The sequence below is a fragment of the Herpailurus yagouaroundi genome, unplaced genomic scaffold (assembly GCF_014898765.1).
Source record: "Herpailurus yagouaroundi ecotype Mexico unplaced genomic scaffold, PumYag 161, whole genome shotgun sequence".
NCBI classification, from domain to species: domain Eukaryota; kingdom Metazoa; phylum Chordata; class Mammalia; order Carnivora; family Felidae; genus Herpailurus; species Herpailurus yagouaroundi.
The window spans coordinates 15,929,902-15,946,640 of NW_024412402.1; the positions used below are offsets into that span (position 1 = coordinate 15,929,902).

Here is a 16,739-nt window from a genome sequence, read left to right on the forward strand (position 1 = left end):
TGAGATTGAGCCTCACATTGTAGAGCCTGTTTGGGATTCTCTCTCTCTCCCTCTCTTTCTGTCCCTCCCCTGTTTGTGCTCTCTCTCTTTTTTTCTCTCTCTCTCTCCCTCAAAATAAATGAATAAACTTAAAAAAAGAGAAATAAAGAAAAATCAACCCATGAAGAGAATAATGTGTGCAGCTGTGCATTTGAGTTCACTCAGAGGAAAATGACCCTTTTTCATTTGTGATTAATACTGTTCCTTTCTTTTCTTTCTTCAAATTTTTATTTAAATTACAGTTAGTTAACATGTAGTGTAATATTAGTTTCAGGTATAAAATTTAGTGTTTCATCACTTATATACAACACCCAGTGCTCATCACAACAAATGCCCTCCTTAATACCCATCACCCACCTACCCTCATCCCCTGCCCACCTCCCCTCCAGCAACCCTCAGTTTGTTCTCTGTAGTTAAGAATCTGTTTACTGGTTTGCCTCTCTTTTTTCCCCCTACTAAATTCCACATATGAGTGGAATCATATGGTATTTGTCTTTCTGTGACTGACTTGTTTCACTTAGCATAATACTCTCTAGCTCTATCCACATCATCGCAAATGATAAGATTTCATTCTTTATGATGGTGAGTAATATTCCACTGTGTGTGTATATACATATACATATACATATATATGTATATATACATACATACATACATACACACACACACTACCTCTTCTTTATCCATTCATCAGTCAATGGATATTTGGGCTCTTTCCATAATTTGGCTCTTATCGATAATGCTGCTATACACATTGGGGTGCATGTGCCCCTTTGAATCTGTATTTTTGTATCCTTTGGATAAATACCTAGTAGTGTAATTGCTGGGTTGTAGAGTAGTTCTATTTTTAACTTCTTGAGGAAACCCGATGCTATTTTCCAGAGTGGCTATACCAGTTTGCATTCCCACCAATAGTGTAAGAGAGTTCCCCTTTCTCTTCATCCTCACCAACATCTGTTGTTTCCTGAGTTGTTAATTTTAGCCATTCTGACTGATGTGAAATGATATCTCATTGTAGTTTTGATTTAATACAGTCCTTTTTTAATGGAGAGAATTTTTTTGTATATTACCCAATCTTTCCCAAATATCATCTGTTTACAATTATGATCAGCAAAAGAAAACCACCAGATGATTGATTTCATTATGAAAGCAATGATAATGGATGTTTGCCCTATGGAATTTGTGGTGGGATTTACCCTGACTCATAGTCTCCTCATGACCGTAGAAGAAAGTAAAACTCAGCTAATATCACCAAGAATACCTGCCTAGAAGAAAAATTTGATCTTTAGCCCGTTTCTTTTATTTTTAAGATTTTAAAAAATGTAAATCCAAGTTAGTTAACATATAGTTAATAATGGTTTCAGGAGAAGAATTTAGCGATTCATCATTTACATATAACACCCAGGGCTCACCCCAACAACGGCCCTCCTTAATGCCCAGCACCCATTTAGCCCATCCCCCTACCAATATCCCTCCAGTAACCCTCAATTTGTTCTCTGTATCTAGGAGTCTCTATGGTTTGCCTCCCTCTGTTTTTATCTTATTTTTCCTTCCCTTCCTCTATGTTCATCTGTTTTGTTTATTAAATTCCACATATGAGTGAAATCGCATGTTTGTCTTTCTCTGACTGACTTATTTTGCTTAGCATAATACACTCTAGTTCCATCCATGTTGTTGCAAATGGCAAGACTTCATTCTTTTTGATCGCCAAGTAGTGATCTATCGTATGTATATACCACATCTTTATCCATTTATCAGCCGATAGACATTTGTTCTAGCCACTGTTTCTAAAACTGTCTCTCCTAAGTAGAATAGACAGAGTTGGAAGCCAAAACAAAAACCCAATAGTTTTAAGTTTGTTTAGTTGGTTGAAAGAACACAGATTTTGAGAAAATTTTCAGGATCTAGAGCTAGACATATATGTTTAAGACTTGACATCAAAGTCACAATCCATAAAAGGAAAAGCTTGTAAATTTAACCTCACCAAAATTAAATGTTTAAGTTCTGTCAATGATTCTAGTAAGAGGATAAAAAGAGAAGATACAGAAGAGGGAAATATTTGCAAGCATATATCTGACAGAGAACTAGTATCAAGAATATATAAAGAACTCTCAAATCTCAACAGTTAAAGAAAATAAAGGGGCACCTGGGTGACTCAGTCAGTTAAGTGTCCAACTTTGACTCAGGTCATGATCTCACGGTTCGTGGGTTCAAGCCCCACGTCAGGCTCTGTGCTAACAACTCAGAGCCTGGAGCCTGTTTCAGATTCTGTCTGCTGCTCCCCTGTGCACTCTCTCTCTCTCAAACATAACATAAAACATTAAAAAAATTTTTTTAAAAGAAAAGAACAGAAAGAAAAAGACAGGAACAAACATGTTACTGAAGAGGACAGGCAGATGATAAATAAACACATGAAAAGATATTCAATATCATTAGGGAAACACAATTAAAACCACAATGAATAACACTGCAAATCTCTCAGAATGGCTAAAATAAAAAAATAGTGACAGTACCAAATGCTGGCAATGATATAGAAAAACTGAATCACTCAAAAATCACTGCTGGGAATGTAAAATGTTACAATCTCTCTGGTAGAGTTTTCAGTTACTTAGCAATTGCACTCTGGAACATGCATCTCTGAGCAAGGAAAATTTATTCTCACACAAAAACTATACACAAATCTTCATAGCAGCTCTATTTGTAACAGCCCAAAACTGGAAACAACCCCAATATCCTTCAGTAGGTTAATGATTAAACTGCATATGTCTGGATACCATATGTTTTCACTCTTATCTGGATCCTGAGAAACTTAACAGAAGACCATGGGGGAGGGGAAGGAGAAAAAAAAAAAGGGAGGGAGCCAAACCATAAGAGACTCTTAAAAAATGAGAACAATCTGAGGGTTGATGGGGTGGGAGGGAGGGAAGGGTGGGTGATATTGAGGAGGGCACCTGTTGGGATGAGCACTGGGTATTGTATGGAAACCAATTTGGCAATAAATTTCATATTAAAAAATAAATAATCTCCATATGTCTGTCCACATCATGGAATACTATTCAGTAATAAAGAAGGAATGAACTATAGGCACATGCAACAAACTAGGTGAATTTCAAGGAAATTATACTGAGTCATGGACTATATTATTCCATTTATATAATATTAATTAAATGAAATAATTTTAGTGTTAGAGAGTAGATTATTTGTTGCCAATGTTTAAAGATGAAAATGAAGTTTAAGGAGGGAAATGGATGTGATTAGAAAAAGACATGAGAGGTCTTTACGGTGAAACCGTTCTATATCTTGACTGGGATAGGTGACTACACAAGCCTACACATGTGATAAAGTTGTATACAACTAAACACACATACACACACACACATACATACACACACAAATGAGAAAAAGTAAAACTGGGAAAATCTAAATAAAACCAATAGATTATATGAGTATCAATAATAGTTGAGATTTTATACTATAGTCTTAAAATGTTGCCATTGAGGGAAACTGAATAAAAGATACACAGTATTTCTCTGCATTTTTGTAACTTCATGTGAATCTACAATTAAAATCAAAATTAAATTTTAGTTTTTTAAAAAAGATAAAGAGGGCCCCTGGGTGGCTCAGTTAGTTAAGCATCTGACTTCAGTGTATCCTTAATACATATTGTTTTGGGGCATCGTATGTGCATTCTATTCCTACCTACATGAATTTCCCCCACCAATAGAGCCACCCAACATACCAAGGGATTCCCAAGATTCAAACTGGGCCCACTAGAAGTATATGTGTTAAATGCATATTTTGTCCCACATCAGTTCAGATTGATGAAAATTAAGTTATAGTCAAGCAGTTTAGGCTCAATATGTAGAACCAAAAAATTGATCAAATATCCCTAATTTCTGTACATTTGTATTCTCTTTGGATGAATGAGTCATCCACACCCAATACAGCCCAAATCCACCTTTCTTCCCCACCTCCTTCCACTACTTCTGTATCCAGATATCTATTTAGCTCTTCTGTATCTGAACTACCCTCGAGAAACTTTTCTTCAATTCTCTTCATTCCCAAAAGCATCTACATTCTTCCTTTCCAGGAAGCATTCATTTGATTGAGACTTCTGCCAGCTTTATAGCAACTAAAGCTTCATAAAAATCCTGGGCATAAAGGTAAAAATCAAGACCAAGGCTGCAAAATATTCAGTTTCTGAACTTACTAAAGATTTAGGAACTCTATCATCTACATAGTCCGAAAGAGAGGGAGAGAAAGAGAAACAGAGAGACAGAGAGAGAGAGAGAGAGAGAGAGAGAGAGAGGAAGGAAGGAAGGAAGGAAGGAAGGAAGGAAGGAAGGAAGGAAGGAAGGTGTACATATATTTTAACATGGTATGGAGAATATGTTTATAATCTGATTCACTCAGACTTTTATTGTTTTTGCTCTTGTTATTTAGATGAAACCTACAATTTCATCCAAAACTCAATGAAGATTCTGCTACATGCTAAAGGTAGTAAAATAAATACTTTTTAAAAAGGAGTCCAGATAAGCCTAACAGAGGTTCATAGTGTCTGATGAAGTGGTGGGCTTCACTAATTAATGGTGAAATTACCTGTCTTAGGTCTGGATTTATTTGTTCGGATGTATGCTCCATGGTGTAGTGCTGTATCCCCAGTGCCAAATGCAGGGCCCAGTACATTATAGATGCTCATTTAAATGTTTCTTACATCAATATGTGCAAAAGGAAAAAAGCAATGGGAGTGGCCACCATCCAGAGCAGCAGATGTGTGTGGGAAGTGGGGAAATGGGGGATGAAGGCAGTAGAATTCTATGTCAGGAGCTGGTAACAGAGCTTCAGAGAATGTGTCTGTACTCCCATGGACTATTCTCTGAGCTCTGGTGAGAGGGGCAACAGACAAATGTGACAGAAACTCGGGGGCACAAGCAGCTGTTCTTTTCCTTAGAGAAGAACAAAAAGAGCAACATATCCTCTGATTAGTAAAGAGGGAGGTGGCAGGAGAGAGTAGTGTGCTGCCAGTGAGATGTCTGGTTCTTGAGCACAGCAAGATCTTTCTGGAGACTCCCAGAAATTCTTTTTTTTTTTTTAAGTTTATTTATTTATTTGAAGAGAGAAAAGGAGGGAAGGAGAGAATCCCAAGCAAGCTCTGTGCTGTCAGTGCAGAGCCTGACCTGAAGCTTGATCTTATGAACCCTGAGATCATACCTGAGCCAAAATCAAGAGTTAGATACTTAGCAACTGAGCTACCCAGGTCCCCCTCCCAGAAATTCTTAGGGGAATTTCATAAGACCTGAATTCTTACATTAGTTAGTGGAAGTACAAGCAGGTGAAAATTATCTACTTTAATATATCATTAATAGTTTTTAAATCTTAGAATTAGAGGTCTTGTAGTGCAACCACCCCTATCTGTGGTGAAATAGCTTTTCAGACGTTTCATTCAGCTTCTCAGATATTTGTAGCCATGGTCACTTGAAGGAAGAGCCATCTCCAGCACCACAGATTATCAATGTCATGGATCCAACAAAAGTATTTTCCCCAGGCTCTGTTAAATGGGCACCATCACCTGGAAAGCCACAAACTTTTCAAAATGTTATAAACAAGCAAAACAAAAATTGCTTTTAATTCACAAAATATTAAATTCCTATAGGGGTAAGTATTATATTTAAGAAGTGTACAATACTCTTCTTATCCGCTAGACATCAATTAACTTTGAAGGGAGACAAATCTTCTAGTCACATTGTTATTAGAGGCCTAGCACAAACAGTATTTTGAAGCCCCTACATTTGTTCAACAAAGAGTTCTGTGGATTTTAATTACAATCGTTATAAAATCCTTATGCGATTTTTAAGTACAGAAGAAACTATTAAAAAGAAAGAAAACCCCAGTAAAGAAAGAAAATGGAATGGAGACAGAACTCCCAAGAGAAATTTTAAACTCTAAACCAGGCAGTTCATGGAAACAGCCACCAGGCTGTGCTGGTGATTCAATGATGTCATTTAAACAAGCAAAAAAAAAAAAAAAAAAAAAAGAATTTTACTTATAATTTATATTTTACATTTTTCTTAGGCCCCTAAATGTATTGCCATGGATTTTACATAACTCTACATAAAAATTTCAACTCATTATTAAAACACATAAACTTTTTAAAAAGATGTTCTTGAGGGAAAAATTTAAACAGGTTGAATATATTCAATTTTTAAAACTTACTGGGCACTTACAATGTCGTGTGATGAGGAGAGAATGGATAAGACATGGAGATCACACTATAAATAATATACACAAATATAAACAAAATGTTTCAGTAGAATGTTAGCTGCAAGCATCATTTTCGTTATTTTGTTTACTGCTCGATCCCCAACACCTAGAATATAATGCAAGTACAAAAAGAAATAGCTGTTGAGTAAATGAAAGATTTAATGAATCAATGATTATATAACAGATATTTGTAGAAAGTGCTATGGATATAAAAATTAGTTATTGTATTCTCTAGTTTTAAATGCTTACCAATATAAGGTAAGCATATGGTCCAATTTTATTCCTGTAAAACAGTGTTTTAACTATCTTAAGAGCATTTGATGAAAATTTAAATTTTGCAAATCCCTAAGATATACCACAAAGGGATAGCCTCATTTGCTATTCTCTAGAATAAATGGTGTCAAGAAGATAAATTCTATCTTTTGTGTAATCGCACCAGAATATTTTATATCACTAAATTGCATTACAAAGTTATTTGTCCTTATTTTAATTTTAATATACAAAATTATATGGCAATAAATCTTTTTTTTAACCAAACACAATGTCCCTGAAAATTCTGACATATTCCCAGACTGAAGTTGATCTACCCCTAATCTTGTGCGAGTTGTTGAAAATGAACCAAGGTTAAATGTTGCATTGTAACTGCTTTCTTCATCTGGTTCTGGAGACAAACTTTTTAAGGATATGTGCGAGTGACCATTTTTGAATCTAAACCAACACAGACTGTATCTCACTTACAGGATAAGTGTCTACCCTCTCTTCCATGTTAATTTGCAACCATTTCTCCAGATTGTCACTTTCTCTTCTCCTCTCATGTTTCTATATATATATTTCATATTCCTATTTCTTTCCATTTCTTCCTAGAAAGCAATGTGTATTAGTGCAAAAAAGCACTGGCGTTAGAGCCAGATAAAGTAGGGTTTAAAAATAGGATCTGCCAAAAATCATGATTACCTCCATAGATGCAGAAAAAGCATTTGGCAAAATACAACATCCATTTATGATTAAAACTTTCAACGTGGTAGATAGAGAGGGAATGTACCTCAAAATAATAAAGTCCATAGATGACACACCCACAGCTAGCATCATACTCAACGGTGAAAAGCTGAAAGCTTTTCCTCTAAGATCACAAAGAAGACAGGATTCCCACACTGACCACTTTTATTCACATAGAATTGGAAGTCCTAGCCAAATCAATCAGGAAAGAAAAAGAAAATACATTCAAATTAGAATGGAAGAAGTAAGGGGTGCCTGGGTGGCTCAGTTGGTTAAGAATCTGACTTCAGCTCAGGTCATGATCTTGCCATCCATGAGTTCGAGCCCCACATCTGACTCTGTGCTGACAGCTTAGAGCCTGGAGCCGGCTTCAGATTCTGTGTCTCCCTGTCTCTCTGCCCCTCCTCTGCTTGAGCCATCTCTCTCTCTCTCTCTCTCTCTCTCTCTCTCTCTCTCAAAAATAAATAAACGTTAAAAATTTTTGAATAAAAAACAGAAAGGAAGAAGTCAAGCTGTCACTAGTTGCTGATGATATAATACTATACATAGAAAAGCTTAAACACTCCACACACACACACACACACACACACACACACACCCTGTAAGCATTAATAAATGAGTTCAGTAAGGTTGTAGGATACAAAGTCATACAGAAATAAGTTGTGTTTCTATACACTAATAACTAAGTATCAGAAAGAGAAATTAAGAAAACAATGCCATTTGCAATTGCATCAAAAAAGAATGAAAGACCTAGAAATAAATTTAACCAGGAGGTAAAAGACACTGAAAACTGTAAGACATTGATGAAAGAAATTGAAGAAGACACAAATAAATAGAAAGATATTCCATGCTCGTGTAATGGAAGAATTAATATAGTCAAAATGTTCATAATTCCCAAATATATCTAAATATTTAATGTATTTCCTGTCAAAATTTGAATGGCATTTTTCACAGATTCAGAACAAACATTCTAAAATTTGTATGGAACCTCAAAAGATCCCAAGTAGCCAAGGCAATCTCAAGAAAGATTAATAAGCCAGAGACATCATGTTCTGTGAATTTAAATAGTATTACAAAGCTATAGTAATGGAACTAGTAGGATATTAGGTTAAAAACAGACACAGTGATCAGTGTGTACAATGGGCAAAGGACAGTCTCTTCAATAATTGGTGTTGGGAAAACTGGACAACAACATGGAAAAGAATGCAACTGAACCACTGTCTTCTACCATGCACACAAATTAACTCAAAATGCACAGAAGGTTTGAAATCATAAACTCCTAGAATAAAACGTGGGCAGTAAGCTCTTGACTTCAGTCTTGGTGACAATTTTGGGGGCTTGACAGCAAAAGCAAAGCAACAAAAGCAAAAATAAACAAGTGGGACTACATCAAACTTAAAAACTTCTGCCCAGCAAAGAAAATGATCAACAAAATGAAAGGACAGCCTACTGAATGGGAGAAAATATTTGCAAATCATCTATCTGATAAGGGATTAATATCCAAAATATATAAAGAACTTGAGGTGCCTAGGTGGCTCTGTTTGTTGAGCATCTAATTCTTGATTTTGGCTTAGATCATGATTGTGTGCATGCTTAGCATGGAGCCTACTTAGATTCTCTCTCTCTCCCTCTGCCCCTCCCCCCCACCAGCACACCCTCTCTCTCTCTAAAACAAAACAAAACAAAAAAGAACCCTACAACTCAGTAGCAAAAAAAAAAAAAATCAGACAAAAAGGGGGCAGAGGATCTGACTGAATAGACATTTTCCAAAGAAGACATACAGATGGCCAACTGGCATATGAAAAGATGCCTAACATCACTAATCATGAGGGAGATGCAAATCAAAACCGTGGTGAAATATCACCTCACACCTGTTAGGATGGCTATTATCAAAAAAACAAGATAACAAGTGTTGTCAAGGATATGGAGAAGAGGGAACCCTTGTGCAGTGTTGGTGGGAATGTAAATTGATGCAGCCACTGTGGAAAACAGCATGGAGGTTCCTCAAAAAATTACGAATAGAACTACCATAAGATCCAGGAATTGTACTTCTGGATATTTATTTAAAGAAAATGGAAACACTTACTTGAAAAAGTATATGAACTTGAATGTTCATTGCAGTATTATTTACAATAGCCAAGATATGGAAACAATCTATATGTCCATCAACAGATGAATGAATTTTAACAATGTGATATTGTATGCATTTTTAACATATCTTACATGGTTTTATATATATACACACACCATGGAATAAATATACAGAATATATATATCATATAACATGATATATATCATATTTTACATGGATATATATACACACATATATATGTATATATACATACGCGCACACACGTATATCTACCTTGGAATATTATTCAGCCATAAAAAAGAATGAAATCTTGCCATTGATGACAACATAGATAGATCCTGAGGGCATTATATAAAGTGAAATAAGTCAAAGAGAGAGAGACAAATACCATATAATCACACTTATATGTGATATCTTAAAAAAAAAATTCACAGGGGCGCCTGGGTGGCGCAGTCGGTTAAGCGTCCGACTTCAGCCAGGTCACGATCTCGTGGTCCGTGAGTTCGAGCCCCGCGTCAGGCTCTGGGCTGATGGCTCAGAGCCTGGAGCCTGTTTCCGATTCTGTGTCTCCCTCTCTCTCTGCCCCTCCCCCGTTCATGCTCTGTCTCTCTCTGTCCCAAAAATAAATAAACGTTGAAAAAAAAATTTAAAAAAAAAAAATTCACAGATACAGACAGAGAACATATTAGTGGTAGCCAGAAGTGAGAGGAAGTTGGGCAATATGAGTAAAGGAGTTGAAAGGTACAAACTTCCAGTTACAAAATAGATAAGCCATGAGGATATAATGTACAGCATGGTGACTGTAGTTAATAATATGGTATTGCATATTTTAAACTTGCTGAGAGAGTTAATCTTAAAAGTTCTTACTATAAGAAAAAAATTCTGTAACTATATATGGTGACAGCTGTTAACTAGACTTATTGTGATGGTCATTTCGTAACATACACAGATACTGAATCATGGTGTATACCTGAAAACAATATAATGTATGTCAGTTACACCTCAACTTAAAAAAATAAGATCTGCCACATTCTGGTGATGTTTAGGAGATTTCTTTAACTCTGAAACAGTTTATTCCTCTGTAAAAGATGATAGTCAAGGGAATACACATTATTTCTACCTTCTAAGAGGCTAAAGAGGCGTAGAAAGGTATTCAGTCACTCCTAGGAATTTCCTTTGCCACATCTGTTTCCTTTATGGAAGAGGAAAAAAGGATCTTTGTATGTGCTAGGGAGCTATATTTGCACAGTTAAGAAAACAAAGAAATTTCATGCTATAGACAGCCCTTGGTCCTTAACTAAAGACAATATGCTTTGTTTTTTGCTCTTACAATTATGGGTCCCAGAATTTTTGTCCAAAACTTAGATAGCTAGAATATAAAAGGAACTATATATAAAAATGAACAGGACAATGAAAATATCACATTTTACCTAATATAGCATGAGTTACTCAGGGCCAGGAAAGAAATTTGACAAATGTAATGTCTCTGTGAATTTTGTCCAAAGAGGGCAGGCAGTTTGATAAACATTATATGTTGCTGGAAATAAAAGCAAATGGACGGGTGCCTGGATGTCTCAGTCAGTTAAGCATCCCACTCTTGGTTTTGGCTCAGGTCATGATCTCTCTGTTCGTGAGATGGAGCCCCATGTCGGGCTCTGCACTGACAGCATGGAGCCTGCTTGGGAGTCTCTCTCTCCCTCTCTCTCTCTGCCCCGCCCCACTCACTCGTGTGTGTGTGTGTGTGTGTGTGTGTGTGTGTGTGTGTGTGTGTACACGTACATGCACAAGCATGCACATGCTCTCTGAAAATAAACTTAAAAAAACAAAACCAAAAAACACTGGCAAACCCCTTGCTTAAAAAAAACGAATAGGGGTTTAGTTCTAGCTTAGAAGAGAGAGAGAAAGAGATCCAAACTTCAAATTGGCTCTATCAAGTCCTATTTTATAAGGTGAATTTAATCAAGATTGTATGATGAATTTTCACTGTGGAGATGATCATATGATTTTTCTCCCCACTCAATTAATAAATAAATTACATTCGATTTCCTAATGTTGAACCATCCATGCAGTCGTGGACTAAATCCTACTTAGATGAGTTAATGATGGTTTTGTTTGTTTGTTTTTTCTGCTGCTAAAATATCTAAAATTTTGTTTAGGATTTTTAAATTGATATTCATAAGTAAGGTTGGTCTGTAGTTTCCTTTTTTGTATGCTATCTTGCCAGATTTTGGCATCAATGTTACGCTTATCACATAAAAATAATTTTGGAGCTTTTCTTCTTTTTCTAGGCTGAGGATCTGCTTAAATAGTACAGGAAGTATTTGTTCTTAGGACGAATTCTTCTGTGAAACCATTTGGGTTTGGGAATTTTTGTAACTCTTTGACAACTTTCTGTATTTATCCTATGGAATTGGACTCTAGACTGTCTATAATGTTTCAGCATTAGTCTTATTAAATTAGATTTTCCTCAAAAATGGTCTAGTTCATCCAGGCTTCTTAATTCATTTGAATAGAGCTGAAACAAAGTAGTTTATTTGGTGGGGAAGGTTATTTCCTCTATTTCTATCTCCCCTTCTTTCTTAACTTTTGTATTTGTTCTCCCTCCCTTTTTTTCTGAATTAGAACAGATAGAAGTTGATCTGTTGTATCAGTTTTGCAAAGAATCCACTATTTATTCATTCTGCTATTGTGTTTTCTAATTCAATAATTAATGATTTTAACTATATTAATTGCTACCCTATATTTTATCTAATTTTATTATGCTTGTTTTCCTGGCACGTTAAGGCTTAATTCATTTATTTTCATTGTTCTGTTTATTGATACAGTATTTAAGGTTATGAGCTCTTTTTCTGCTTTAGCTGTACACATATCCCATAAGTTGTAAAATGTTGAGTTTTCGCATTCCTCTTCTGGAAAGTTTATAATTTTGCATGTTTCTTTCACCTGCAAGTAGCTTTAAGAGAGTTTTTAATAGCCAGCTTATAGAGGACTTTTGTGTTCTGGTTATGTAATTAAGTTTGATTTTATTGCACAGTGATCAGAAAACATTATCTGTACTATATCCAATGTATGAAATTTATTGAGGTTTGCTTTTGTGACCTAATATCCATTCAATTTATGTGACTGTCTTGCCCTTTTCACAGTAGGCTGTATTTCTAATTTCTAGGACACAAAACTGCATACACACACACACACACACACACACACATTAAATTTATATGTATCATTGAAATGATGTATATATAAATTAGATTTATCTAACTGATTATCTTATTTAGACATAAGATTTTCTATCTTTTCTCTTTCTCTTTTCCCGTAAACTTGTTTTGCCATAGACTGACAAAGGTAATTTAAAGTTTCCTTCCACAATATGTTTTTTCTTCTTATAGCTCCTGATATTTTGCTGTTTGTTGAATGGAAGGTAACAACCATTACATACACATTGTTAATTTTACTCTATAACATTACAAAGTATTCTTACTTAACAGTTTTTGGCGTGATTTCCATTCTAGCTGATACCCATATTGTTTATTTGTTTATTTGTTTGCATTTACTTGGTACATCTTTGGCGGCCACCATTTTATTTTCAACCTTTTTGAATCATTTGGTTCAGATGTGCTTTTTGTATGCAACATGGACTTGTGGTTTGCTTTATGATTCAGCCTGAGTCTTTTTCTTTTTTTTTTTTTTTTTAATGTTTATTTTGAGAGAGAGACAAAAAGTGCAAGCAAGGGAGGGGCAGAGAGAAAAGGAGAGAATCCCAAGCAGGTTCCATGCTGTCAATGTGGAGCCCGACATGGGGCTCAATCCCACAAACTGTGAGATCACAACTTGAGCTGAAATCAAGAATTGGACACTTAACCGACTGAGCCACCCAAGCGCCCCAGCCTGAGTCTTTTTCAATTAATAGAGAGGTTAAGACATTTACATTTATTTATATATTATATATTTGCTTTAATTCTATCATAATATTTTTATGGCTTTTTATCTTATATTTACAATATTTTAATAATTCACTAGATGGTTTGCTTTCCTTTCTCTTCATGTTTGTGAAATTCTGATACTTAAAAAGATTTCTTTTTTGTATTGGTACATGCTTTATAATTAAAACTTTATATAAAACTCTTACTATATTAGTTCCCTGCTATGATTTAATGATGCAATTTCCTCTTCCTATCCCCTCTCCTCCCTCTTCTCTACCATCCAGTTTTAGCCAATAATAAATCCTTCCTTAATGTTGACTTTACACTGTTGAAGATACTGTTTTTCTTTTTCTTTGTCAGCTTGTAGATACTTTTGTCCCACTTCCAAGGAGATGTCAAGTTGTTCTAATTAGGAAAATGTTCTAATTTAGGATTCTCAATTTCAGAAAGCTGTTTCAATTAATCCCACCTCAGTTTAGTTATTAATTAAGGCATGTGGTTGTGCATGTTAATGGAAACAAAAAACAGTTTCAAGTCTAATGATCCCATAGAGTGACATCTTGAACTCTTCACCTGTAACTTAGTAAGAATTTAGGGAATATCTGTTGAACCCATCAATGGTTGGGCAAATCCTATAAGATAAGCAAGGCCTTCTTACTTTCCTGTGATATTATGGATTCCTTAGCCTAATTTTCCTTGTCAGATTTCTCTGTTAGCTTTCAGTGAGTCCCTCTCTCTGTGACCCTATTTGAGTTGCATTTTGTATATTCTTAGGAACTTTGTTCTTGGTATGGTTTTGAAGGGTAGCAGAATATGCTACTCCAAAATATGCCACTTTGGCATAAGGATTATTTTGAGCTGAAGGCAATTTTAAGAAAAAGTAGATACAAGAAAAACTCTGTGCCTTCCCCCTATTTACCTAAAAGCAAGATATACATTTATAAAGTTGTTCCCCCTCCCCTCCCTACCTCCTTCTGGATGAAACTGTAGACACTTAGCCCAGAGACTTCATTAGCAGAATTACATAACAAACCTTACTAGCCCTTATCTTCCATTAGTTTCCCCTCATAATTTACCTTTCCATAGTTTGCCACCCCTAGAAGTTCAAAGGACTTTTTTTTTTATCTTGCCACTTCTCTACAAATTATTTTTCCTTTGTTAAGATACTGCTTAAGCCCAAGTTGTAACCACCCTTTGGAGTTACTCATCACTGAGTACTCCCTTAGGAATGCAGGATGCACGTGTTAACATACTTCTGTTTGTTTTTCTCTTGTTAGTCTGTCTTTTGTCATTCCAATTTTTAGGGCCCATCAAGGAATCTAAGGTAGATAGAATTTTGTTCTTCCCCTACAGTTTCCAATAACCCACCACAGATCAAGGGGGGAGCATCTCAAAGCATAAGAAAATGAGACCTTTGGTTACCAGAAGTATCTTATGCTAAAAGTGCAAAGATAACCATCATGTGGGAAATTTAGATATATTAATCACTCACTCCCCCTCCCCTGTGAGATCTAACTAGTGAGAAAGTACAAGGAGCCAAAAAAGCATCACAATACCATTACACCTTTATTAATAGCAAAGCTGATTAGGGAAATATGTCAGGACTCAAACTTCCCTCCCAAAACCTGGACTCTAACTTCACCCAGCAAAGAACAGGAGGAGGAGGACTTGAAAATGAAATAGCACAGATCTGGCTTGTTCTTGTCAAGCCTTTGTCTTAATTCAGTACAAACAGGTCAGTGATCGAGAGAAACTGGGTACAGCTCCATCAATGACCAACTTGTCTCTTTTCCGGTCTTATCTGTCAGATTAATCTGTCTTCCTCTCATAGAGTACAGCAAGCAAGAGAGCAAAAATGGGGTGGAAAGTGCTCAGTTCTTGACTGTTCCCTCCTGGCAAGTGGAACCAACTCTGTTCTTTGGTAGAGATTGCTGATTGCCTACCCGATAGCCATCTCCTCCTTGAAAGTAACAAAATCCTGATTTTTTTTTTCCAAGATGGTAATGTTCTGAAGCTAAATACCAAGTTGCCCCATCTCCCTTGTAAGTAGGCATGGCCAGTAAGATGTCAGTGGAAGTCACTCATTAGATAGGTAAAGCACCCTCTTCCTTTCTTTGTCCTGTGTCTTCTTGCTGCTTGGAATGTGGACACGGGAGCTCTAGCAGCCATATGGAACCCATGATGCATCCGCGAGAATGTAGCCACGACTAAGACATAAGAAGGAAGAGAGAGAGTCTGAGTCCTTGATGACTCACACTGCCATATCAGCTTTGGACTGCCTACTTCTAGATGCCTTTTATGTTAGAGAAAAACAAACCCTCATAAGTTTAAGCTACTGCAGTCAGACACATGTCATTAGCAGCTGAGGCAATTAGTAAATGATTTATTTCATTTATGGAAGTGTGAAGGAAGGGAGGCTGATAGGTTTCTCTACCTAACACATGGGCTGAGGGCCAGCAATGAGCCATAATCACAGTTATCTTCCCATATGCTCCACAGAATACAGAGAAACACCTGTCCCGGCCCTCCAAACTCTACCCAGAGTTCTTCTTGGACTCTCACTCCTGACACTTGATGTCTATCACTTATCTCAGTACCCCCCACCTATTTAGAATGTAGGAGAATGTGCAGATATCAAGAACAGTTTATTCTTTCTTATACTCCAAAAGTATTTTACCACCTAATCATTACATAATTCTATTTGGACATCAATGTTGATAATAGTTTTATATTTTTAACTTAAAACTGATTATAGATTATAATCATAGACCAAGACCAGAGTTATGGACTTAAGAGTCACCATAAAAATGCATGGTTGTTGAAGCCAGAGGAGATGGAGAGATGCCTGAGGAAGATCCAAGAAGAGAAGTGAACTCAGGTCTGAACCCAGAGGAATCCCAGCTTTAACAATGCTTCCTAAAGGGGAAAACTTCCTTTCCTGAAAATGAAAATGTCATGATAAGATCAGGTGACAGGGTTTTGGTATTGTGGCAGAGAGATTCACCTGAGGACACTGGACACAGAGTATCAAATTAGGTCTCTCTGTTACTGTAAAGCAGAAGCCCCAAACCTATTCCTGTCTGTTGACCACTGAGAACCTACAATTCCTCAACAGCGACCTTAAAAGAACAGGAAAGATGACTTATCCTTGGTTTGGGAGAGGAGTGAAGGTCTTTGGAATTTACAAAATGTTGTCTTTCCTGTAGGAGCAATAAATGTGTCTTATCTGACTATTGTAAGAACCAGGAAAGTACCTCTGAGTTTTGTCATTTCAGATCTTTAACGGGACTGCTTTCCAAAAGATCCAAGCCAGTATCTCCATAAGTCAAACTTATGTTTTCACCTCTGCGCACCCCAGTGCCATATGTAATGAGTGTAAGGAAGGATATTTTGTGGATTTAATGCATTTATTTCATAAGTATTCCTTT

General features: G+C 36.2%; 2 long non-coding RNA genes across 2 annotated transcripts; both read right to left on the minus strand.

Moving 5' to 3' along the window:
* Positions 1 to 5,372: 5,372 nt before the first annotated feature.
* On the minus strand, positions 5,373 to 13,767 carry LOC121035287 (uncharacterized). Its single transcript, XR_005792833.1, has 3 exons — positions 13,650 to 13,767; positions 6,264 to 6,308; positions 5,373 to 5,608 (listed from the first exon to the last, which is right to left on the minus strand). It is a non-coding gene; the product is annotated as an uncharacterized LOC121035287 (long non-coding RNA).
* Positions 13,768 to 14,858: 1,091 nt separating this feature from the next.
* LOC121035288 (uncharacterized) lies at positions 14,859 to 16,279 on the minus strand. Its single transcript, XR_005792834.1, has 2 exons — positions 16,112 to 16,279; positions 14,859 to 15,518 (listed from the first exon to the last, which is right to left on the minus strand). It is a non-coding gene; the product is annotated as an uncharacterized LOC121035288 (long non-coding RNA).
* Between the last annotated feature and the right edge of the window lie 460 nt (positions 16,280 to 16,739).